This window comes from Dermacentor variabilis, chromosome 2, assembly GCF_050947875.1.
Source record: "Dermacentor variabilis isolate Ectoservices chromosome 2, ASM5094787v1, whole genome shotgun sequence".
NCBI classification, from domain to species: Eukaryota; Metazoa; Arthropoda; class Arachnida; order Ixodida; family Ixodidae; genus Dermacentor; species Dermacentor variabilis.
The window spans coordinates 114,815,207-114,842,417 of NC_134569.1; the positions used below are offsets into that span (position 1 = coordinate 114,815,207).

The window sequence follows — 27,211 nt, forward strand, 5'->3', positions numbered from 1 at the left end:
TGTTGAGTTACACAGTTGTAAAACCGATAGTTTAGTTTTCTCAAAATTTTCGGTTTTTGCCAATTTTAAAAAAAACGTTGACGAGCTAAGTCGAAAATTCGAAACCAGCAGTCACTATATTTTAGGTTTTCTTTTAAATGCAACATAGCTTGTCAAATTTGGTGCAGTGGTTGCAGAGAAAAATGAATTCTCCTTTTACATGTACTTAGATAGGAGCACACGAACTAAACCTTCCTCTTAAGCTCTGCGTATTTTGCGTACGTGTGTTATTACACGCATTCTTTAATAATATTTAGCGTTGATAGGGTCCTGTCTGCCCTCGGCTTCGTCTGAATAATTGGCAGCAGTTAACACCATGGCTTTCTGAGCGCTTTTTTGGTTAAATTCCTGCGGAAATTGTAACACTTTGCAACAAATGTAGGACATGAAGAAAAACATAAAGTAAGAATGATCAGTCAAGTCTCTGCGTCACTAACTTGTCAATTTGGTGGCACAGGTAAACTTTGTTCTCCCTGATATTTCGCAAGTGTTCATGCTTCGCACCACATATCATGCTTGCGCATTCGCGCATCCGGCACACTCCTGATAAGTTGCACACGGTGCCAGGCTACAGAATCTACCAAAAGGAATTATGTCCTTCGAGTTGTTTGCGGCAATTATACCAAGTGTGCGCCTTGTTTGATTCGCTCTCCCTCGTTGCTTTTTTTTTCTTTTTTGGGGGGGAGAGCCCGGGGGGAGAAGGCTGATTTTACTCTGCCGTGACGCATCTCGCTGGCACTGGTCGTAATTTCCTCCATTGCACTGTGATTTGTGGGCGAATGAAGGAGCTAATAAAACAAGCACTGGAAAATATTATCGATACCAGATTCATTCATTCATTCCGAATACCAGCATTGATGGCCTGTCGAAATGCTGAAGGAAGATATTTGATCAGCAAGGGTGGGGGGGGGGGGGGGTAGGGGTGATGGCGGAGGTTGCTTCGGAGATGTGTAAAGTGAGAGCAGCAGTTTATTGTGGGGCCTATCGTGCCGTAGCTCGATTTATGAAGGCTTAAAATAACATTGCCAAGTTTAACCGGGAACAGGAACGCGATAAGTGGAAGAAACAGAGGACATGTCTTTTTTTGGATCCCGGCAATCGTGGCTACATTCCGATGGGGGCGAAATACTAAGACATCCGTGCATTTAGGTGCACGTTGAAGAACCCCTGGTTGCTCAAATGACTTCGGAGCACCCCACTAGGGCGTGCCTCATAATCAGATCGTGGTTTTAGCAGACAAAACCCGACAATTTAATTTAAATAATTAACTTGTTTTGATTGCTAGGAGTCGCATGCAATTATGAGAATTCCGAGAACTGAATATTTCTTCCGTTGGGTTCTTTCTATGTGTGTTAAGCGTTGTCGAAAACATTCATGGAGTGTTAAAGAAATCCTTAAAAAATTCGATGACACCTAAGCACTACTTATGAATTGTCAATGTCCAAGTGAACGGCGCTCAGTGGTCTTTGGAGTGCTGCACTGCGAGTAACGTACCATATAGGCACGTACTGCCCGAGCCAGCAAGCAGCAGTAGCCTACGGGGCCAACACCGCATGCCACCGACGTGGCGATGCCCATCGGGCGGCTTGTCGCGGCGATACCCTCCCCCCTCACGCAACACCTGAGGCAACTTACTCAACACCTTACTCTGCTGGCTCTGCTCCGTCGAACAATGCTCGTGCCGAGAGCGAGAGTGAGGGTAACGTGGCGTCACGGCGAGGCCCTCTCACCTCACGCAACACCTGGTGCGCTAGCGTTATAGCAGGCGTTCCTTTTCGGCTGCTCTGCTACGTTCGGCTGCTTGCTCGTGACGTGGCTTCGCAGCCAATGGCAATGCGAGCAGAGGTGCCGTTTCGCTGCTACAGACGACGGACGGCCGCTTTCAGCTCGATGGGTCATTTGCCTTTTTTCGCATCAAAGCAGGTGGTATTATGAAGCACGTCTAGCAGCTGGCCGTCATGTGTTCTTATCGCTAAAGCTTGCCATGAAGCCATTTTAGTTCGCAAATGAAAAAGTTTCAGCCAAAATAATTGATTGAGGATACGGTTTACACATATGTGCAATTGTGTCGGCTTTACAGCGACCTGATTTCTTAAATTACCAAAACGAACTTGTATGCGCAGAATGTCAAAGAATATTGTAAGCAGTTTACTGACTTTGTTTCCAAGAGTACGACTTCGACGAATAAGTATATTGCACTGCATTTTAGAACTTGCTCATTCTTTCAACTTCTTATGCCACTTATAAGAAAATAAAGCCAAAACCGCTAGTTTCCACGCTCATCGAGCTAGATGTGTTCTGTTTACCTTTGCGTGCGTGACACCATGCCTGTTAATTTAGCTGAGACACGTCCACGGGCTAGTTGGTTTTAATCCATTATAGAATGTGTAAGCGCGACTGAACGAGGACGTAGAAAGAAACAGACACTCAGAAACAGCGCTGTATTTGAATAGCTACCAATACAAATCCTGAAGATTGGCTCTGGCTGTAAATGCAATTTCTATCTTGAGCACTATCTTATTTTAGAGCAGTACAGGCGGCTTCCGCGGGAAAGCAGATATGTTTTCCACTTTCCAACCATCCACGTGGCAAAGGGCGCACAGGCGTTCGAGTCGGTGAACAATATTAGCATCCCGCAAAAAGCACCTGTCCTCTTTTCAAATTATAAAACGTGAGCGCAAAGAGAATAAAGACACATTTTTGTTTTTGCTGCGATGATGAGAGGGGGGGGGGGGTCAAAAGGGAAAGTTGTCTTTCGAAAGGCCGAGTGTTGTGCAGCAACCACGAAGTGCTCATGTGTAAGTGGCTCTGCCGCAGCGGTTGACTTTGCTTCACGCATAAAATGGCTTTCCTGCAAAGGCCCTTAGGCCAGGGCTACACACGTGCGCGATGTTTTCCAAGCCAATGTAAACCACACGAGGTAACACGGAAGCGAGAAATCTTAGCCGGTACTCGATCGCTCTTTTTAACTCTGAAAGCAAACAGGAAGCGAAAAACCAGTCCACGCAGTGAGCCTGGCCGCTCTGTAGCTTATCGTGCTTCGTATAGCACGATTTGCGGGATCAATGCAACCCCCAGAAGGCGAGTGCTTGTCTCGGTTTCAAGGAACAAGTGTGCTCCAAGTGGTTGCCGGACATCCTAATTTAATTTTTTATTTTCCTTTTTGTGAATAATAAATCGGGCGAAGGGCGGGAAGTGGTTGTCTTCGTGCGTCCGTCGAGGTTACTTACCCTCACCCTTGTCACTCTCTCGGCGGTGTCACAAGTCGGATCGCACTTGGTCCTCTGCTTCGGTTGTCGTCCCAAGTACGAAGATGGGAAAGATAATACAGAGAAGCTTGATCAGGCGTGTAATGAACGGAAGACGTAGGAAACCAGGTCAACCAAGCATTAGACGAAGATGGCTAAATTGGTGTATCAGATGTGTTGCGCGGCTCTGTGGTGTCTAACACCGCAAATTGCAGCTCTGCAACGCTTTTAATGTTTCCAAATGACAGCAGGTAAGCACAAGCACTTCACTTTATTTTCTGCGCTGGTATTCATTTTGCTTGAGTAAAACAGTTCCGTGCAAGCCTGAGTGCACGGACATAGGAGCAGTGTCGCTCGATCCATTCGACATGACGGCAGCCCATCTGCTGTCGGTAAAATACTTGTACTGAAGGGCTTGAGTGCGTGTTTGTTGGGCTATACACTACAATAACATATGCAAAAATACATATACAAAAGCGAAACAGCCATGAAGTTTAATCAAATTTCAAGGAAAATGACGGCAAACGGATGCACGCGCGTAATTTCTTGTTGCGTTTGGTGCACCATTACTACAATATTATACTGAAGGACGTTGAAGCTCGGTATTTTATATAAACTTTGGAGCGTAGACAGTACCATACGCTCAGTTACCTTGCCTTAAGCTCAGCTTGGATGTGTGAAAGTTTTTGAGCACATGTAGCAAAATGGCAAAATGTATTTAATGATACCAGTTATAGAAGTATAGACTATTTAATGCAAATTAAGTATGAACTGGTAATCCCCTTGCGATGAACAGTAATATTAAGTTTTTTTCGTGAATAGTCGGTTCTTTGGTTCCTGTTGCGTTAAAATAGTATCCTAATACTCGCCGTGCTTTTCTCTATATATGAACATGACACAAAGTATGACGACAAGCAGGATATATGCGCTTGCTTGCTTTCGAGACATGCTCCCTCATTCAGCATGTAGTTCAAATAATGAGAGCTATTATAGGCTACTTCCTGTTCGTGTAGATGAATGTAGCCAGTTTAAAACTCTGTTGATCCTTACGTCTCATGCTGTCACTGAAATACATGTATTGTACTCTGCCTTCTTTCTGTAAGCCGCAAAAGGTGTCGCCGTCATAACATGCATCACAGTCGAATTCACTGTGACATTGGTTTGGATCTTCTGGGGTCTATGTTTGCTTTACATGTGCAAAATTCACTTGCGAAGGCAAATCGCTTCTGCAGATTGACACTTTCGCACAGCGTGGAGGCCAGTTTTTTTCTAGTACGGAACGGGGTGTGAATAAAAACAAAAACTTTCAGCTTTTACTTGTGTTGAGTTTTGGCTGACTCAGAAATCGGCCAACTTTAGTTGGTCCACTTCACAACACACGAACAAAATTAACGATTGATAGTTTCAGGAAGCTCTTTTCTTTGTATAGCCCCCTCACTTGGACTAGTTGGACTGGGGCCCTATAACGTAAAATTATTCCAATATGTTTTTATTTCAATGTCCTGACGTGAAATTTGCGTAACCACCGACGCAAGCATTGGGTGGTATCCTCGCAGGGTTGTCTGAACAGACCAACCAAACGCTCTCCTGGTTCATAGGAGGTCACTTTTGTTTGCTTGAAAAAGAAATAACATTGCCTACACTGAGCGGCTTGTCTTATCTCATTTACTGACAAGAGGCGAGGAGGACGCCCAAGTGGAGAGGAATTCGATGGGGCCGAGCCACTGCACTGAAAATTGATAACCGGATGATGAGTGTGGTGCCGGCGTCGGCGAATGGTCCGTTTTTCGTTACTTAGCTTGGGGTGGCTGGTTGAAAATCGTGGTGGCATGCAACGGAAGCTTAAGAACGGCGCTAAAACGGATCCTCAGCGAATAAAAGTTGGCAGAACTAGGTCGTAAACGTGCCGAAAGTGCTCGAAAACGTTACACGGCCACGCGAAAAGTTTCATTATATATGCAAATAAACCCATGTTCTCCGGCAGGTGCAAGTAGCCAGTCGCTGAGCGATCGACGGCAGCCATCTTTTATTCATTTCGGAACGGGACAGCCTGGGACTATACAGAAAAAAATTCAGTTTTGTTCGGCATATTAATGGTTCTTTAACGCGCACACGTAACTTTGACGCGGTGAGTTTTTGCAGTTTTGTGTCGTCGCGTGACAGGCAGGTGAAGTGGGTGCAGCCCGAGAACTTTTGACCAATAACCGAGGGCTAATGGCGAAACGGCATCGAATCAGAAATAACTACTTTTATTTTGTTCGGTCAAATCATGCATACTCGGTGCGTACACGTCAAGTCAGATTGGGAGCTATCGTGGTTTCCGTCACGTCCTGTGACAGACAGGTGAAGTGGGGGTGGTACAAAAAAGTTTTTGACCAAACGCGGGGGGCTAATTGCAGAATTGGAATAGAAAGATTTGGAATAATTTTACGTTATAGCGCCCCCGTAAACCTAAACTTCACCACAAGTTAGGAATTCCAAAGCAACTACTTTCAGGAAATGACGAAATGCAATAGATTACCTGCGAATACTCGTAGGTAACGATGTTTTCTGCATAAATATTTTTCATTATAATTGCTTGACACTGGTGTGTTCGAGCGATGTCCCAGTGCTTTAAAAATGAATAGGAGCTTCCAAAGTAAATGCGAAAAAAAAGCGCTTCGTAAACACATCACACTTTAGCGGGTTCTGCTTCGCGATTTGGCCAATGTGGCTGCTCGGCCAGCGGACCTTCTATGAAGCATGAACACAGCCCGCTTGCATGCGAAAGGGGGAAGGGAGGGCTTTGCCGCAAGCCTGATCCTCCCGGTGGCACACCCTCTCTCTCTACCTTCAGACCTCATCAGTGACGCCAAGCAGGCATTGTTTCCTTTGTCAATTATTTCAACTCGGAAATCTGGCCACAGCCAATGGTGGAAGCGGCGTTGACGCCGCGTATCGGCATAGGAGCGAGAGTCCCAAGGGAGGCATAGGGACTTTCCGCACCCTGATCAAAGTGTGAACGCGGTCACGCTGAAATAAACTTTTGGATTTTCATGCGGCGATATCAGCGCAGCCCAGGAAGGCGAAGAAAAGCGAAGCGCTCTAGCAAATTTTTTTGTAAGGCGGAAGGTGAAGTTCACTTGTGTGCCACGTGGATTTAATGAGTGTGCTAATTTGGTGGTATGCTTATACTTCTACCGTATTGTTGCTAGATTCCCCTATAACCTATGTGCAAGTGATGTATCAACAGCATCTAAAACTGGCAATCACTGTCGTTAGTGAGGCGATGAAAGAAGAGTAACAAGCTGACGTTCCCGATTTGAGAGGCTGCACCGGCATATACTCCGTTCCATACATAGCAGTCAACGACGTGGAAGCTACGCAAGACATTCGGTCATGAAAAGGCTCATGAAAAGGCATGAAAAGGCTCCGGGCGTTTCGTCTGTGCTCCGCTGGGCGTTCCATCCATGCTTCTCTGCGCGCCAACAGCGGTCACTCGCGTGAGCGTGCACGTGAGCCTCCTCGAGATGGGTTGCAAATAAAAAGCCCGAAAAGGAAGCAAAAATGAAATGATCTAAAGCGACGGATTAGCAACCACAATGTGTTTGTTTCTAATGATGAGACTTGGGTCATTCAGTACTGAGCCTATATAAAAGTTATGCAATGCTCTGCTATTGCAAACACCAGAGACCAGCGGCGCCGGTCTCTGGTGTTTCCATGCCGTCTTCCATACCGTCTTCCTCGGGGGGAGGGGCGTTTGGTTGAGACGGCGCACCATTTCAGGCGCCCAGCGCAACAGAAGTGATTTGTTGAAACGCCATATGCGTCGCTGTCGTGCGTCAGACCAAGCGCTGGCAAGACGCTGCACCGAGGAGGCGCCGCGGCAACCGCAACGCCTTAGCTCAGATGCATGCTAGCTCCGACGCCGCGTACCTGGTAGCTGCTTGAAATACGCCGAAATGAGAGGGCGGGTTTTTACAGCGAAGCTCTATACCTCTACCGTCTAAGGAAACTTTCGTGTCGTAAGCAAAAAACTTCCCATACGTGGGCCGATCCCGGAGGTCGTGCAATACCGGCCCGACCTGCGGCGGAGGTGAAGCAGGCGTTAAACCCTCTCCATACATTGGCCGATCCCGAAGATTGTGCAATACCAGCCCGATCCGCGGTGGAGGTGAAGCAGGCGTTACGCACTCCCCGTACGTGGACTGATCCGGAAGATTGCGCAATGACGAGCCGACCCGCGGCGGAGGTGAAGAAGACGTTTAGCCCTCCCCGCACGTGGGCCGATCCCGAAGATTGTGCAATGCTGGCCCGATCTACGGCAGAGGTGAAGCAGCCATTAAGCATTCCCCATACGGGGGCCGATCCCGAAGATTGTGCAATACCGGCCCGATCCGCGGTGGAGGTGAAGCAGGCGTTACGCACTCCCTGTACGTGGACTGATCCGCAAGATTGCGCAATGACGAGCCGACCCGCGGCGGAGGTGAAGAAGACGTTTAGCCCTCCCCGCACGTGGGCCGATCCCGAAGATTGTGCAATGCTGGCCCGATCTACGGCAGAGGTGAAGCAGCCATTAAGCATTCCCCATACGTGGGCCGATCCCGAAGATTGTGCAATACCGGCCCGATCCGCGGCGGAGGTGCAGTTCGCTATTAAGGGGCCTAGATACACAGCTTCGCTGGTCATCCTTCGTCACAGAGTGGAAGGGCACTGAGTTTTTTATTGGATAGCGATGAAATCACACCACCTGTGTCGGCGCCGCGCCGCTCCTTCTCCCACGCTACGCTAAACCCACCCTCGCCGCGTCGCTATGCTGCGGGATGCTAGTTTATTGCGATAGAAATTATATGGCAGTCCAGACCCATTTCTGCCATCGGCGTCTCCGTCGCCGTGAGGTTCTGTATGAGTGAAAGCGTGGGAGGGTTAGCCGGCGAACGCGGTTCAATATCGCGTGCGCGACCGAGGAATTCTGCCCAGATGCGTGCCCTCTCCTGTGGCGCGCGAGGTAGGGGGGTCAGGCGAAGGAGGAGGGACGTTCTTCTCCAGTGGCTGCTAAGGTGCCTCAATGTGCGACTCCAAGCCAGCGCTCCAGGCCCTCGTCAACCCACGGCCGGCAGGACTTACAATGGTGCTGCTGCTTGCCAAGTTAACGGCTCTAGCCACCGCCGGAATCCCGATATCCTTCCACGGGCTGTCCTCACATGTCGGGGTAGCCGTTAACGAGGAGACGAATACCTACGCCAAAGCTGCCCATCATGATGTAGTCCCGGTTACCAGAGCTGTAGCGGCTTTGGACTACACGAGATATCGGCTACGGTACCTGCTCACCTCCATTCACCCGGACCCCCGAGTGGCTAGTGGCAGGGCCCCCAAGCCGCTTCCAGAGAACGGCCCCTCCAGAAGAGACCATTCCACATTCCTGCGCTTCCAGACTGGCTGCACCTGGACTGCGGCCCGGTTGTAGGCCAAGGACCGCGCCACGTCACCTGCCTGCAAGAGGTGCTGGGACCCCGAGACTCTGGAGCACCTTCTCTGTGCCTGCCCATCCTTGGCGCAGGAACGCTCAACAGTGATGAACACCTACAGACGCCACGGCGTTCCAGCGGCCACAGAGACTGACCTGCTGTTCCCGGTGTGTCCCCAGCCAACGCCACCTAGAAAAAAGGTGACGTTAACCCGGAGCGCTGACTTGGAGTTCCCCAGCTCCCTGCGCTGCGAAGCCTGCTGGAGTTTAAAAGTTCCACAGGAATAGACACTCTATAAGCGCCCGCTACAACGCTGGCAACATTACTGAGGACTGCCATTTGTCGCGCATAGTGGAGTATATTAGGCCACATCCTCCCTCTTTCTCTATCATCTTTCACTTCCCACTCCTTCTTCCCTGACGACGCTTCGCCGTGCTCCCTCACGGGTTGCAGAATCAAGCGTCCTTCCATTCTTTAGATCACTAGAGATCAATGTCCTCCTTTCCCGCCACTTCGTGCATAGTTGAGACCATAGAGTTTCCTACAAAAATTACTAGAGGGAACTCTGGCGCTGCAGTCGTTGTCCTACCGTGGGAATGATGGGAAGTACATGGATTTGTCTGACCTTCGTGCTTGTGGATTCAGACGTTCTTGTGGCTTTGTATATTACGCTATATAAATCTTATTGTCGTATATTTGAGAGCAATCTATATTCTTCGAAGTGCAGAAGACGCCGGGAACGCGTACAATTGCTAAGAAATGCAACGATTGAGCTTGTCCAGGTGGCCAAGTCGAAATGCGCCAAGCGTCTCAAGGCACTGGCATGCCCGCGATAAATTCATAAGGGCGTTTCATTCGCTTGTCGATACATGCGTCCGTGGCTTAATGGTTTCAATATCAGGCTTATCTGCTAGAGTTCCTGTGTTCGAATCTTACCGTCGGGCAATTTTAATGATGTTTATTTAATTATTTATTGCGCAATGTACTGTTGAAAATGACGAGTTTACAAAGTCACAACGCCGTTTGAAGCCAAAGGAACGAAGTTTACGCAAATCCATGTACTTCCCATAATTCCCTTCATGGGACAACCGGCGTTGATACTACGGCGTTGACCACGCGAATCGCGCATGCCGTAGTAGACGCCTTTGGGCGCACGCTATATGGACGCGTTGCCGGCGCTCGTGTGTCTTGAAAGCGATCGGCGACGTGGCCTAAATGTGATCCCGCGCGGGCCTAATCTTCGAAGCGATCTGCGATGTTTACAGAGTGTGCGTACTGCCGGAAGCTTCGTATGCGCTATGCTTTCGACGTTTTGTTCGCGTTGAGGCGACTTATGCACGGAGGTCAGCTGGCCCGCAGCTGCTTCCGCGATTCCAACTTCACCGTTTTCGCAGGCAGTTTCAGCTGTCATCGAGTGAGATGTGTTCATGTTTGCCTGTGCGCGCGTGACACCGTGCCGGTTAATTTAGTTAAAACACGTTGACGGGCTATTTGGTTTGAATCTATGATAAAATGTGTAAGCGCGACTTAAAGACGTGTAAAGAAGCAGACACACAAGACAGCACTGTCTCTGTCTGTTTCTTTCTACGTCCTCGTTGAGTCACTTTTGCATATTCTAACACTGTCAATTAATTTAGTAAGCGAATGCTTAAAACTTTACACAGCCGATAAAACCACTATCCCTACTTCGCATAGCTATCTACCCATTTGCTATCGCAATCGGTGCTTCGTCTTTCGGGCAGAACTGCGAACATGTTTTTGTACTCTTTCAATACCTCTCTGCTCTCTCTCCCCCAGCTCGGTGAAATTGCGGACGTCAAGAGAAACCCAGCGAGGTTCTCCCATACAAAAATGCTTCCTTACTTTCTTTAGAATTTTTATCAACATCCTATCAACTTTAGTAACATCCTATTGTCTTTTACTTTTTAGTAACGTTTGTCAAAAGAAAGTTGGTTACTTCTTTTCTAACTTCAGTATGTAAAAAGAAAGTTACTAGAAAGTTAAGACACACTATCTTAACTTTTTAGAAACACGATTCAATAGGAAGTCCATAAAAATAATTATGTTCTTAAAGTACATAACCCAAGTTACAAAACATGCATGAATATTATTCAATAAGGTTATAATTATTCAGTGAACATGGCTGGTGCAAGACAGTCTTGTTTCATGGACAGGTGTAAATTTCCACAATTTTCAATCAACTTTCTAGTAACACTGGTTACTAGAAAGTTGTTAAAAATGATTTAGTGAAAAATGAACATATATATAACAGCATCTGAACTATAAATGAATATGCAAAGACTGGCTGCTTTAAAAAAAATGTTTTTTTGCACAGTAACTGTTTTCCTAATTTTTAATCAACTTCCTAGTAACAGATGATAGTAGAATGTTCATAGAAAAAAATTGCTTCTAATACCGGACGCTAAGAGGAAATATGGTCTCACCAATTCAAGATGAGGACACGTATTCTCGAAAACACGACAGCTAGTGCCATGGGAAGCGTGTATATGAGCGGTGATCATGAATTTGTGCTCAGTAGGTGTCAAAGAAGCCCGTAGGCCATGCACCATAGCACTAGATGGAGCTGCACGGACGGCGCGCTGATCGGCTCGTGTTCGCCAAATAAAGCGGGAGACACACGGTCCGATTCGGTGTCCGATCTGGCGTCCGACGCGCCGAAACTGCAGCCCGAATCGAGGTGTTTTGCCGTGCCGAAGCGCCGGATCGGACGTCCGGCGCGCGACAAACCGGGCAGATTTTCATCGTCCGACGTGTTCGACAACTGCACCGTCGTCTGGTCGCAGCCATGGGCTGCTGAGCACGAGGTCGCGGGATCGAATCCCGGCCACGGCGGCCGCATTTCGATGGGGGCGAAATGCGAAAACACCCGTGTACTTAGATTTAGGTGCACGTTAAAGAACCCCAGGTGGTCGAAATTTCCGGAGTCCTCCACTACGGCGTGCCTCATAATCAGAAAGTGGTTTTGGCACGTAAAACCCCAAATATTATTATTATTATGGTCGCAGCCAATGGCAGCGCGGCTGGCATGTGACGTTCTCTGACGTTCCCTCCACGGAGGCGATGCTGGCTGGCCGGTTTCTCGCAGTTATTCTTTTTCCTTGCCTGCTGCAGTTTGTTTCTGACATGAAATAGTTACCAGTTCAGTAAAATTATCTCGAACGTGTGCCTGTTATGCAAACCAGCGCCTTGTACACTAGCACTAAGCTACTGGTGAGATCGGGAGCCGCGACGCGAGGGCATTTCGCGAGCAGACATCACACACCGACCATCTGAGCGAGGCCGCTCGCTTCGCTTGCTTGCCCTTCGCAACGACTGCGTCAAGTTAACCAATTGTATTTAATTACGGCCGACCTAAGTGTACAGTGTTAATTGTTTTGGCAAAAATAAGCACTCTTCGACGAGCTCGGGCTGGATCGCAAGCGCCGTCGGCTGCAACGTCCGCCTAGCTATGCCTACCGGCCCTATCGCTGGCTTTAGCGGAGCCGTCAGTGGACAACGCGCCGTCATGAAGTGTTCTGTCACTCACAGGGGCATAATTTTATCGACAGCGTTCTCGTAAAGCGAAGCAGTGTTGTGCAGAGTTGTTTATATTGCGTTTCTCGACGTGGATATGAACTCAAGCTGGGGAGCTGGATGTGGGCGGAGCTTACGCGCCGCTCATGCCGTAGAGTTACTGTATGTGCTACCGCAGGTAGCAGAGTTGCGCGTCTGTTTTATCACGCCGCTAGCGCCTCTATTGGCAGAACGTCATCACGTGGTAGCCAAGCAACCGTGCATTGCGGAGAAGCAGATGTTCGGGCCAATTTTTGTATTGCCCGACGCCGCCGCTGCAGCGAACTGGATTGACACAAGTTATCGCCAGTCAAATTCAAATCCAATCCGGCCGATCTTGCTATGGTGGCTAGAAGGCCACCGGCCTTTGCGGCAGCGCATGAACGAGAGGATCGCATTTTCTCGGCGGATATGCCGGCGCTGGCGTCACCTCTCCCTTCTAGCCACCATAATCTTGCCGTTCGATGTCCACATGCGTGCTAGCTGCGCAGCAACAACGCAACGTGCGCAGCGCATCTCACGTTTGTTTCGTCGGCCTGCGTCGTGACACCTTACTGCAGTAATTGTTTTTCTTCCTTTGTAAAACTAGTGAAGGGTGTTCAGGTAAAGACACCTGAAAAAAGAAATGTTCAGTCAACTGCCTATTGCGTCAAGTGTGTATGAGATGAAATTGCTTGACTAACAGCTACGCGCTTTTTGGGCTGTGCTAAAAAATTCACAGCTGTCATAAAAGCTACTGCAAGTCGATTTTTTTTTAAATAATGGAAGCACGTAGAGTAATACAGAAGATTTAGCTGGAATTACCAGTTGTCTGCATGTGACGCACCACACTGCTTTCACAGAAGTGTCGTAAAAAAGCCAGCTCATATTTTCATGATTATGCACTGCTTGGGTTGTTTCTGAATATGAAAGAGGTTACTACTAAGTAAAGATATTTAATCTACTACAGCTTATGTGAAGCAGGATGCAAGAGGAATGAATGATCGTCATTTAACATACGGTAAGGGCCTAACTGTGTTTTGAATTATTCCCTATAATGTAGCTATGTCAATCCTGTGAGAAAAACTTTCGCCGCACTGCCACAGAAGGCTACTTTTGGAATCCCTGCAGTGAAAAGGCACATAATTAAATCACACTTGCAGGTGTAGCTGATATCCATTGCTTGCTGGTAGATGGATATATTCCTCCACAATATCTAGTGGGGTACCAGAGTCGAAATATCAATGGTTGGTCATTGATTCACCAGTAATATCTTATACTGGCTACATGTTGAGAGCTATGGCACATAAGCAAGTATGGGCCTCTTTATATTTAGTACAGTTGCCTTTGCAAAAGAGCACTACTTGATATAAAGCTCACTATATCAAAATATTTGCACGGGCATACACTAGTGTTTTTGTTTTTTTTCTCTGAAATTCGCATTGTGAATTTATTGCCAAAAAAGAGGTAGTTGCGGCTCGGTGCTTTTTGTTACTGTTTAAATGCTAAAAGAGCACTGCACTGCTCTTAGTAGCGTATTTATCTCTGTGGAAACAAAACCTGAGTGCCAAGCAGTATTCAAGCGAAGGAAAGTTATTAAAGTATCTGATTGTTTACCTCAATTACTAAAGTTTGTCCAGTTTTTAATACGCTGTTATTTCGAACCTTATACTACCTTGTGAAGTAGCTTTTTCGCACGAAACTTTTTGTAGGATTTCCGGAATCTATAATATAACATCACCATATTCCCTAGGTTTATTCGGTGCGATCTAATCGTTACCGTCGCGGTTCACGAATGCTGCATCTGATCGGCGTATATAGAATACACAATCTATCCTAGACACGCGAGTGCCCATACGTTATTAGGGTGGAGAAAGTGCTCAGGTGAACACAAGTAAAAAAAAAACTAATATACGCGCTGCATCTTACGCCGCGCGCTAAAGAAGGCAGCGCCTTTTTCTTCACAATCTAATCCAGCCAGCTGTTTCGATGCGCTTTGTTTGCGATTAGGCGGAAAAGCGGTGCACAAGCGATGCAAAAGCGCCCACGGTCGATCGACGATACGCTAGGCATGTCGCCTGCAAAAACTGAGTGCGGCTTCGCCGCATAGACTTGGTTGCTTCTCAGGCAAGATGGCGGACCTACGCGCAACTCTGCTACCTACGGTAGCATATACAGTAACTCTATCATGCCGTAGCATGCAGCGCCGCACGTCGGATCGGACACCGAATCGTACCGCGTGTGTCTGTATAGCTCGTTCATGGTTCGGCTGAAGCCCCCGTATATTCTTTATAAATAAGGAAGCCTACCTAGGCACTGTAAACCCAACGATTGGGGCCTAATGCCTCTCCGCCTCCCACTACGGCTTCCTTTGAGTGACAAAGTCTGATCTGGAAGGCCGTGCTTTTGCAACCTGCATGCACCTGAAGCAATTGCGAATCTTGAAGGTAACATCCGCTTAGTTTTTATTATATATATGCATTTCCTTAAACTTCGTATCACAAAGTACAAAGTACACACTTTTGGACCAAACAAATATATTAAAGGACTCTATCAAATGTTATTAGGAAAAAAAACACGCAATTTTTTCATTTAAGATACATTTTTCTAAAAAACCGCAGAGTGGCGCTACTGCAGTATCTGTTTGGTCGACACACCACGTTGGTTGTAGTGAATGCTCCTTGCAGTAACGTGGTATTTGAGTTATATTTTAGAAGTGCCTAGACAAAACGTGCTCCTTGTCGTGTGCAGTAACCATCCCAAACCCTCCGGACTCGTGTAACGCCATTAGTTCGCCGTGTGTTTCGAGCGATCCACCAGTGTCGTCAGTGAGTGCCCTAGTACAGCGCCCGTCCGAGCTGCCTTTGTTCTGCCGAGCTGCCTGCCCGCGCTCTCGTGAAAAGTCTGGTACTGGGGCTTCGAATTGTAGTGTTTGGAAGACTGTTGAAGGTTGTGCTTTTGTGGAGCTGGAGTTCATCGGAAGTTCTACAGTGCTTGCGCCAGAGAAACGTCGGTGCCTCTGTACCTGTTAGACGAAGGAGCGTTTGCCAAGTCTTGAAAGGTAAGCAAGTTTGGCGCTTGCGCGCATTCTTGAAGCTTATGATTTACGTAATGAGCGTTGTGTAACTAGCTAGAGCAAAGCGCTTTCCTATCGTATGTTAGCCATGTTGCTGTGCACATTTAGCAAGCAATTTCACGAAAGCTTCCTCTGATGTTACAGCGTGCTTGCATTCTGCTACCCGCCTTGATTGCTATGCCTGAATGGGCACACAATTATGAAAACACATTGAAAGTTGGTGTTCGTTCGGTAGTTTCCTGGCAAGAAGTTATTCGCTATATAGGCATTCCCGCAAGTACAGTACATGTGTAATGTATGCGTCGATGTATCATGGGCTTCGCGCGTTGACACACGATTGCTATGTTTGACGCATAAGCAGATAGAAGCTTGTATGAAGATTTTTGTATGTATATAGTTCGGTATAGAGGTCCGCGTCGCGAGAACCTGTGTGTATTGTTTATGTTCTTGAGTGTCTTCGCGTATTTGTCTTCTATGTTACAGAGCGGATATAGGCCGATATTACAATAACGAGGTGCATTTTTAATCTAGACATTTCAATCAGACGCCGGCCTTTAAGAAAGACAGACCAACCAAATCTTAATAACGAGATGTCAGCTCTTGCAATCGTAGGTTACGGCAGTGTGTAATAATTTAAAGACTGCGATTTTGTAGCGATACTTACCCCTCGATTCTATATCACTCTTCTCGCCCACCGCTAGCGGCCGGCAGTTGCAGTACGTAGCACGGGCCGGGGCATCGGTCAGACTACTAACGAATAGCGAAAAGGAATAGCATCGCTACAAAATCGCGGTCTTTAAATTATTACGCAAATTTTGTGCACAATGAGATGTTATAAACACATCTTGCATGTACATGAAAAAAAGGCTTACAACAGAGATAACATATATTCATGGGCACATATATGTGTCAATAAAATACTCGAGCCTCTTTCTGCCTACAGAAAAAGAAGTTATGTCTCCTCGAGGGCATGGCTGCTTGCACTAATGAACCTACAAGGGAAGGTTTTCTCTAATCCCTATTTTTGATATCTAAATGCTTATGTGACATGTCATGTACAAACTGCTTGCATCAATTTCTCATTAGGATGAGCTGTCTAAAATTTAATTTTCAGTAATAATTGCAATAATTAACTCATTTCACCTGTCTTCTAATGACTAAAGTTCTATGCTTCTACCTTGACAAACCTTTCGTGAAATTAGTTTGATGAGGCCCAATATACAGGGCTTTCTAAATTGAAGGTATCAGTACCTATTAAAGACTATGCTAACTATGAAAATGCTGCTTGTGTATGTGGTTTATTCACTCTGTCAGACAAAATCTTTACACCCAAGTGCAGTCAGTAAATTGAAAACTGCATGTCTGCAAGGGGAAGTCAGAATTGTATTTGAAGATAATTGCATCTTGTTTGATAGTTCTCGAGCACTTGTGCGTCACTAATCGAGCACAGCTTGGCCCAATACTCGATGAGGCTTGAAGCTTTCGATGTCTGCTAATCACTAAAACAGCACCAGATCTCACTCTGTGTCAAGGGGTGGCACACATTTGCTTAGTTCTAGGCAGATGCACGTCTTTCTTTCGCATTGAAGTTCCCAATACTTTCTAGTCTTACGTAAAAGTACACAGTTCAGTACAATGCATGTATGGTATACGTAAGGCTGCTTTGTTCTTTAAACCGAATCAACGAGAAGCAGCGACTTTCGTTTTTGCAAACATTACCCTACTTCCTAACCATTCCTTGATCAAACGTGTATAAAATGAATCTGTGGTTGTTGTATTCTTTCACAGGTAAACATCGGTGACTGTGTATACGTTGAAAAGGGCATGCTGAAGAGGCTGTGCCTGGATGCTAACAACTCAGGCTTTCACTTCGAGGAGGACCTCCTTAAAGCTCCTTTTTCAATAGAAGACGTTGAAGGGAGGTCCTTTTTTGGGCGGCTGTCAAATGCCTTCCACAGAAGGATCCGTTGGATTCCAAGAAGGTCAACACCATAGTAGGTATGTGTGTCACAAAGAAGCATCTTAATATTCTTTGTGCAGTTTTCAACAAAACTCCTTTCATGGCAATTTCAGTGCTATCTTAGGGTATACTCCTTTCTTTCCTGCTAAAATAGCTATTAACCTGATTATAATAGCATATTATAATGCAAGCTTTGTCACCATAACTAGAAAATTGTCATTACTGTTGGCATATGTATTTTTGTGATAGAGGCCCTGGTCATATGAATGCACTGATAATATAATATCCTGTCTTGTGGAAAGCTAACATGTTTAGTAACAAGCTCACTTTGACAATGTCTGTCTGCAGAGCAAAGGCATTTTCTAATCTTGCAGTAGAACGTCCGTAATGCCTGTTCAACTGCTTACATGTTGCTTGTATCATTTTGTGGTTCTTAAGTGCAACACAAAAGTCAACTCTTCTATGTACCTGTGCCCAAGCAAAGCTGCAGCACAGTTATGACTGGCACCTTGCCTTTCCTAAGATAATTCACACATGAAACTACCATGTACTGGTCACAATACGAATATCGAAGTTCATTAAACTGAAGTTGATTTACAGCTTTTGTTTGTAGATGACAATTGGTATGATAGAGTTTATGTGTCGTGCATCTGTTGGTGTTACGCACATCCATCACGCTCCCAGCTTTAATGCACTAATTCAGTCATTTCATGCATTTTTAGGACTTTGCACAAAACAAGTGGAGATGTTTAGAGCTTACAGGGTTGAAAGCTTGTCTCTTGTGCACTTCCTTTTTAAGAAACAGATGCATGGTGTGTTGCAATGTCACTGTAGCAAAACTAATATATTGCCTTTTTTCTTCTCTTTTCTAGACTACACAACGCAACATTTCAGCCTACTTCCAGGGCAGCTGGAGAACTCGTCCTCCTTACTAGCCTGGGGATATTAAATGGATGTGTTCAAGCACAAATGGAAACCTGTCTTCTTCTGTTGCATGCCACACCTAGCCACTTGGCAATCACTATTCGCCACAGACAGATAGTTGACAGGATGTTACTAGCAAGTCCTTAGGATATATAAAGGTGGTTAATAATTAGTCGCAGCACAGTTTTTAGGAAGCAAATAAAAATTTTATTCAGAGATAATCAAAGCTTATTTTTGCAATACATAATTGCAAAAGTAGTTACCTCTGAATAAAATTTTATGTACTTCCTAAAAACTATGAAGCGACTATTTATTGACCACCTTTATACATCCTAACGACTTCCTAGTAACATCCTGTCAACTATCTGTGGCGAATAGTCGACAGGATGTTACTAGCAAGTTGTTAGGATGTATAAAGGTGGTCAATAAATAGTCGCTTCACAGTTGACACTTTCTAACGACATAAGGTAATAAGCAGTCGGTAAGAATTCTATCGACATTTTATATCTATACTTTCAATTCAATATCGGTGGCCAATAGTCGGTAGGAGGTTACTAGGAAGTTGTTACGGTGTCTAAAGACGGTTTATAGAATGTCGATAGGTTCTAGTAACATTTGTCTAAAGACGGTTTATAAAATGTTACTAAAAATTTTTGTAAGGGCTAACAGCTCCATTGTTTCACGTTCCAGGTTCCAGAGCATATTTTTTTACATAGTTGAACTCTATCATCATTCCTATCACACTATCCCTTGCTTTCTCCATCACTGTCTCTTAAGGAGAAGTAGCCGGGCAGAAAGCTCACTTGTATAATTTCGCAGTTTTTCTCCCCCTTAAAGCTATTTTTTCTTCTTGTCTCACGCGCGTGCGAACAGCCAGGCTGGTACTAATGCATTGTACACGCATGAGCAAAATTATACGGATGAGGCACTGCGCGATAAAATTAATTTTCTCTGCTCTCTGGGAATGCAACTTGAAATTAAAGCCTGCAGCCCAAACTTGACATTACGAATTTTCTTGTGGACTCATCAGTTTCCGTTTATGCGTGCTCATTACAAAGAAATTCAGTTTTTTCGCCGACCCTGTGGTCCGTATGCTTTTGTACACGGGTGTGGGTGTACTACATAGTAGTTCAGTTCTTTAGCGCACGAGGAAGCTTCTTAACTAAAAAGGAGCGTGTTGGGAGGCTGGCTGGTGAGACATTATTTTGTGAACTGCGCTAGCGACGAGACACCGAGGTAGAAGATAGAACGAACGCAGACATGTCTTCTTATGCTTCTTAGGAAACTTATGCTCTATTTTTCACCTGAACTGGCCCGTATACTTTGAAGTAGCACCAATTTAAAGATATACAAAATTGTTTCTATTGAAAACTGCCAAACTCACGTTGGTATTTGCGAGGTGCACCAAAGGTCACTTGGAAGAAACCAGCAGCAACTACACTCTCGGTCTGATATTTCGTATGAACGCCAAAGAGCAGAAGTAAACACCCCGATTGTCCCCGTAGTCTCCAACGGAGATTGTCGCAACACCGTTGGTCCCTACATACTTGAACCGTCGAGGATAGAGATTATAACGAGAAGTACACAAGTAAAAGAATAATCAAAACCGAGGTCGTTTCCCGAAATTATAGGAAAACGAGCAACAACATCAATAACAACAAAAAGAAAACAGGAAATAAATGCACTTTTCTGTGCGTTGACGTTCGCAAGCGAATCAATAAATAAACATGCAGTTGCCGCAAGTGTTATTTCATGGGATTTGCGTGCGAGAAGGGTAATGGTAACTTGAAGGAGCCTTACGTGTTCAGGCGTCTTTCCTTCTCCATAAATGTAGATCGCTGCTTCCCAGATTTAGAAGCATAGAAATCTGGTCGAGGTATATGCTCATCCTTTGGCCAATGGCAGCGCAAGGGAAGGAAAATACAACACGAGAGGAAAAACCTGAGACATGAGAACAGCGGCGCCGGGAACAAGTGCGGCTTCCGAGGGGACTCCAAGCGGATGTCCTCAGGAGGCAGCATCTGAATATAGATCGACACCCCGCGGATCCGCAGAACGGCTCGAGCGCTTTCGCCACTTCCGAGATCGCTCGGACTTTAGGAAGTGGATGCTCGATTTACGCAGCTCGGTCCCATTTGCGGCCACTGACGGTGACCGGATAGGTCGTATCAATATTCAGTATAGTCTGCTGTTAAAGGCGTAATTAGAATATCGCAACTTTTAACGTTACGCATGGCATGAAAAGTTTGAAAAACTTTTTTTACTAATTTAGATCTACGTAACCTTTGATATCAAGCAAGAATTTTTGTTTCCTAATGAAGGTGGCGGTACGCTGTAGTCATAGCACTCTCACAACTAATTGGGCGTTGCGTTTAGGAGTAGAACATCCTGTACATTCTCGAAATGGAGAAGAGGCGACGTGAACTTCATTATGAGCTTTATTATCTATCTCTTCCGTGCAATTATGAATATGGAAATTCACCCGGAAAGAACAGTAAAATATAACAGTATTATTCGATTCCTGAGCCAATATTGGTAACCGTAGAAGCTGCGTCCGCTGAGTATGATAGGAACAGTGAAAGTATCGACAAATAGGATTGCAAGTATATGGCTCTGGAATGTGTGTTAGCGATGGAAGAAGAATATCTTTCGCGAGCATGGCACCAAAATATAAAAAAAAATGTTTAGTGATGGTGAATCGCCACACAGTGCCACCGCCGGCAACACCATCTAAACCTTCCGGTGCCACAAGCCCCCGCGCGACGGCATGCTTGTTTCAAATAATAAGTGGGCGTTCGGAAACGAACGTGATCATTCAAATACAAAACCGGCAAATAACACTAAAAATTATACGCTTTGTAACGGCACAAGGAGCTGAAAAAATGTATTCGGGTGACTAAAGGAATGATGCGCGATGATCTAAGTTAGTGGCGCTGGCAAAAACGTCTTTAGCCTAAAAGTCAAATACTGGTCTCTGGGCCTTGGTTAGGTCTCGCACCTCCTATATCAGGTAGTCCAGGACAGAATTCATGATATACACTGTAAGAGAGGAATGAATCTTAAAATGCGGGCGATGAACCCATGCCCCACGGCCATCACGATCAGTAGGTAAGAACGGCCGTCGAGGAAGGCGTCTTCTTCAAACGTCTTCTGCGGCGGTACACTTCCAAAGGGGTGCAGCATCGCGAATTTGTTCTTTACAGTTGCACTTTGGAGAGCGTAGCATTTTCTCTTGTTCTTCGGAGTCCTGGAGATGCTGTCACCCACGTTCCACGCGGTGTGAGTGTGACAGCAAGATGTAGGCGCGCGCACTGAGAGAATATTAATGCGAATAGCATTCGTGACATTTTCGCACCAGTTGTCTTTCTTGGTCTATATATATATATATATATATATATATATATATATATATATATATATATATATATATATATATTAACGTTTCCGTGGGCTTATCCCAACGAAAGTTCAGCGTAAAAATCTTAAATTAACCTGAGTGTACTAGAAGTTGTAGCCTGATTAATATTGTGAACAAACATGTGGCAGAACTCGCAAGCAATATCTTTTGTAACTTGTTTGGGATGTAACTAGCGTATGTAATGCATTCTTGACTGGTTGCCCGGATGATCTCGTTTTGTTCTCGTAACTGGTCCGGATGTTCTCCTTTGAGTGCCCGTATACGTTTTCGTTTGAGTGCGCGGATAATGGCTCTGGCCTTTGGCTCAGGGTCACTTGAAGATCGCCGACAACGGGAGCTAAAAGCATTTCATTTTTTTAAAAATATTCAGAATTGCTCTGCAGTTATGTTCCAAAAATATTATTCACATCGGCCACGTTCCCTGGTTATTTCCTCGCCACATTGTACCATTTTCACTATGGGCCGAGTTCGTAACGGAACAAGTTGTAACGATTAAAAGAAATTCATGGCGCAAACTGGACGAGCGTCAAAAACGCAACGGCAGGACAGGCGCCAACTTGCAACTTCTTTTATTCAGAACGAAAACTCTTTTATAACTCACAAGTTTACGGAGCACAAGTGAGATACGTAGTGCATCTCATTCCATTGAGCTGTGGGAAAGAGAACCTCGGGCTGACTGGTCTGGGCTCTAATGATCGGGCCGTCAGCACCGACCTAACGTCAAAAATGCGTATGGCAGCCTAATAAGCACACATTGCAAGGAACGCGGATGTTACCCAGAGTTCGCTAAAACGAAGTTTATTGGTACATCTAGAAATAAAATTGAGAGAGAGGCCATAGAGGCTCATCATATCAAGCTTAGGGGCATAGGCGCCGACTACGGGGAGGGGGGGGAGCTCAGAGGCCCGAGCCTCCCCCCCCCCGAAAAACTGCGGAGGGGGGGGGTGCTAAGCCTGTGCCCTTGGCGATGCCGAAGCTTACACCACCCGCCCCTCCCAAGACCTCAAGTGTCATTACCTGAGTTTTATCACCCACATCACTGGGGCTTTGTTTCGACTTGCCTCTACCTTTCCACCTAAAATCTTATTGTGGCTAATAGCTTACTGCATCAATGTTGGCGTGAACGGGCACGGCTTCTAATTCAAAATTTCGCTTTATTTCTTCAAACCCTGACAATAGGATGACAAGCGCATCAGAAGCGTCAGCGGCAGCTAGCTCATCCGTATTTTCTCACTTCAACATTGTTTTAAATGTCCACTGTAAACATCATGCGCATACACAATATATTTAAATATACACACAGAACAAAGTTCCTTACATTTTTGCGAGATGGGGAGGTAGCCAATTAACAATTATTTCTAAAGGTATAGATAGCATCTGCCTAGAGAAGGAATATGTTGATGTATGTTCACCTTGTTTCAAATTGCTTTGCATGCTTTCTCGGCCCTGAAGAAAAAAAAACCTGCAGAATTCAGCAACCCCTTCGGCAGAATATAATATCAATGGCGTATCAAATGCACCTGAAAGATATATGTTTCAGTATTCCTTCTCTTTCCAGTAATCAATTCTAACGACTCACGAAAAAACGAGTAACTCTTCTAATAAGTTGCAACACTTATTAAGAATGAAAACATCACTTGAATACAGAAGTCATAAATATGTACAGGTTGTCTCAAATAACTATGATACGCCAACATTTAAAAAGAAAGTGCACTGGCATTACTACAAGAAAACCTAGTGCATGGGCGCTATAACGTAAAAATATTCCAAACTTTTCTATTCCCATTCTGCAATCAGCCATCCGCGATTGGTCAAAAACTTTTTTGGACCACCCCCACTTCACCTGTCTGTCACGCGACGTTGCGAAAATCGCGATAGCTCCCCATCTGATATGACGTGTACACACTGATTAAACATGATTTGAGCGAAAAAAGAAAAATAGTTATTTCTGATTCCATGCCTTTTCGTCATTAGCGCCCTGCTAATGGTGAAAAGCTTTCGGGCTGCGCCCACTTCACCTGCCTGTCAAGCGACGTCACAAAACCGCAAGTACTTACCGCGTCAAAGTGACGTGTACGCATTAAAGACACATTAATATGCCGAAAAAAACTGAATTTTCTTCTGAGTAGCCGCAGGCTGCCCCGTTCCGGAAGGAATAAAAGATGGCTGCCGCCGGTCGCTGAGGCGCTGGCTACTCGCACCTACCACAGAGCATGGGTTTATTTGCGTATAAAAACAAACATTTTGCGTGGCCGTGTAACGTCTTTGAGAACTTTTGGCACGTTTACGACCCCATTCTGCCAACTCTTCATTGCTGACTATCCGGTTTGCGTCATTCTTAAGCTTCCGTTGCATGCCGCCGCGATTTTCGACCAGCCACCGCAAGCTGAGTAAGGGAAAGCGGACCAATGTCTGACGCCGGCACCAGCTTCTTCATCCGGTTATCGACTTGCAGTGCAGTAGCTCAGCCGCATCGAATCCCTCTCCACTTGAGCGTTCTCCTCGCCTCTTGTCAGCCAATTAGATAAGACAAGCCGCTCAGTGTAGGCAATGCTATTCGTTTTTCAAGCAAACAAAAGTAACCTACTATGAACGAGGAGAGCGCTTGATTGGCCTTTTCAAAAAACCCTGCGGCTGACCGCCCCATACCTGCTGTTGTAATCGCACCGCTGGTACGATTTGTTGGGAACTCGGCGCTGACGCCCGTTGTTGCACCTGGGTCGCAAGCCCCAAGGGTAGCGTTGGCCTGGCGGCCTGGGGTACAACTGGAAGCATCCGAAGGTCCCGGCAAAGCATGAGTCGACTGGTAACAACAAAACAACTTGTTTATTCTAACATCGCAAAGAGTTGGCGGTCAGGTTGACCGAAGTAGAGAGACGGGAGTGCACTTTACTCAACAGAAGAAATCGGAGCCCTTTTTGGCGTCCGGGGGCAGCTGCTTTTATACTCTCGCAGTTGAGGGCAAGAAGGAACCCCTCTATAGACGAGCACGTGACTGTGCCGCTCGGTCACAATGGGATAAGGTGGCGCAGCGTCGTGTCGGCGCCGCTCGGACCCCCTTGCTTCACAGTTGTTGGGAGCTCCTCTCCCCGGCTGCCGCGCTTCGACAAGCGTGGGCACAATGGGAAGAGAAGGAGGAGCAGCCGTCGTGTCGGCGCCGCTCGGACCCCCTTGCTTCACAGTTGTTGGGAGCTCCTCTCCCCGGCTGCCGCGCTTCGACAAGCGTGGGCACAATGGGAAGAGGAGGAGGAGCAGCCGTCGTGTCGGCGCCACTCGGACCCTCTTGCTTCACAGTTGTTGGGAGCTCCTCTCCCCGGCTGCCGCGCTTCGACAAGCGTGGGCACCAATATGCACATACACTCACACACGCACATGAAGACACGTGGCATTGGAACATGCCTGGACGCGCTTGGCAGGGAGGCGTAGCGGCGGCGCCGAACGGGCCAAAATGTCTGCCGCTTTGAACGAAGCCCTGGCGTCTGTTGTATCCTCGCCGGCTTTACCGCGCGTCGTAGGCGAAACGTAACAGACCGCCCCGCCGGGGGAAGGAGATCCCGATGGACAGGGGACTGCATCCGCTGTCCGGAGGGATGTCGCTCGATGATGCTCATAACCGAAGTCGGGCGTCCCTCGACGTTTCTTGAGCGCAGCGCACAGAGAAGGCCTCGTTCTCTCGTTCAGGTTCGCACGGGACACTGCAAAGTGACTTCGGGAGAGTTCACATTTTTGTTCTCGTTCCCGGCAAGCGTTAGAACTACGCTGAAACTCAACCGCTCAGTCAGCAAGCACGGCACAACCCTCACTAAGCCCTGCCAGGCTCTTTCCCCTTTTATACCACTGCCTAGTTCCTTACAGTAGTCTAGCAGCACTCAGAACGCGTCCACAAATTGGAAAATTGCACTAGAAAGCATATCATCACTTTGAAACACTAAACAAAAGCAATATGTTAAAAAATCCTGCCTCAGGAAGAAAAACATCAGTAACAAACAATTTTGAGGCTGATTCCTACGTTAGGGGCTTCGACTTAAGCCATCGGCGTTACCGTTGAGACTCCCCTTTTTGTAACGCACCTCAAAGGAATATTGTTGCAAAGCGAGGCTCCAGCGCAGGAGGCGGCCATTTTTGGGAGAGATGGACTGCAGCCATTGGAGAGGGCAGTGATCCGTCTCAATGATAAACCTTGAGCCGGCTAGATAGCATGACAATTTCTGAACGGCCCACACGAGACACGCACACTCTTTCTCGGTGGCGCTATACGCCTGCTCACGACTGGTCAGCTTACGACTAGCATACAGGACGGGGTGTTCTACTTCTCCATTTTCCCGTTGGCACAGTACAACGCCCATGCCTCGCTCACTAGCATCGCACTGAACTACGAACCCTTTTGTATAGTCTGGCGATCGTAGCACAGGCTGGCTTGTTAGGGCACTCTTTAGGGCGCTAAAAGCTCTTTCCTTTGTCTCGTCCCAGACGACTGTTTGCGGCTCTGTCTTTCTTAGAGCATCCGTCAGGGGAGCCGCAATATCAGAGTACCTGGGGATGTACCTCTGATAGTAGCCGGCGACACTTAAGAACGACCGAATATCGGTCTTCGTGCGCGGTTGCGGGAAGTCTCGCACAGCGGCTACCTTTATTTCAGAGGGGCGGCGACGACCCCGACCAATCACGTGACCGAGGTAGACAACCTCGGCCTGTGCTAACTGGCACTTGGGAGCCTTGACTGTCAAGCCCGCTTCGCGCAGGCGGGTTAGCACTGCCCGCAAGTGTGCCATATGCTCAGACCAGGATGCGGAGAATATCGCTACGTCGTCTAGATACGGTAAATCGAATTCTTGTTGTCCCCGCAACACTTTATCCATGAGGCTTGAAAAGCAGTATGGCGCGTTCTTCAAACCAAAACTCAACACTTTAGGACGGAATGTTCCCATTGGTGAAATGAACGCCGCATACCTACTAGCCTCTTCTGTAAGTGGAACCTGCCAATAACCCCTGAGAAGATCTAGGGTGGAAATAAACTGAGCGCTACTAACTTTCTCAAGGCGCTCCTCGATGTTAGGGATCGGATAAATTTGATCCTTAGTGATGGAATTAAGCCTGCGGTAGTCGACACAAGGACGAGGTTCCTTGCCCGGTACCTCAACTAAAATCAAAGGGGAGGTATAATCACTCTCACCTGCCTCAATAACACCGAGCTGTAGCATTTTCTTTACCTCAGCCTCCATAATATCGCTCTGGCGGGGTGACACCCGATACGCCTTGGATCGTACTGGCTCTGGGGAGGTAAGTTCTATATCATGAGTAAGTACAGAAGTCCTACCAGGCCTCTCAGAGAACAGACCTTGAAACTCTTGTAAGAGCTAGTGTAGTTCGGTTTTCTGCTCAGGCGACAGCGGTGCTTTACTGATAAGGTCACTAATGACTTGACCGGTGTCTTCCCTGTTCGTCACTGAGCCTAGTCCCGGAAGCTCGACCGGAAGCTCTTCGGGAACGTTTACCATCATGCACACTACTGCTTCCCTTTGTCTATAAGGTTTGAGCAGATTACAG

The 27,211-nt window shown here is 46.6% G+C and overlaps 1 long non-coding RNA gene across 1 annotated transcript; it reads left to right on the forward strand.

The window, feature by feature from the left end:
* Positions 1 to 14,948: 14,948 nt before the first annotated feature.
* Positions 14,949 to 18,292, forward strand: LOC142570947 (uncharacterized). Its single transcript, XR_012825719.1, has 3 exons — positions 14,949 to 15,347; positions 17,151 to 17,360; positions 18,195 to 18,292. It is a non-coding gene; the product is annotated as an uncharacterized LOC142570947 (long non-coding RNA).
* The last annotated feature ends 8,919 nt before the right edge of the window (positions 18,293 to 27,211 follow it).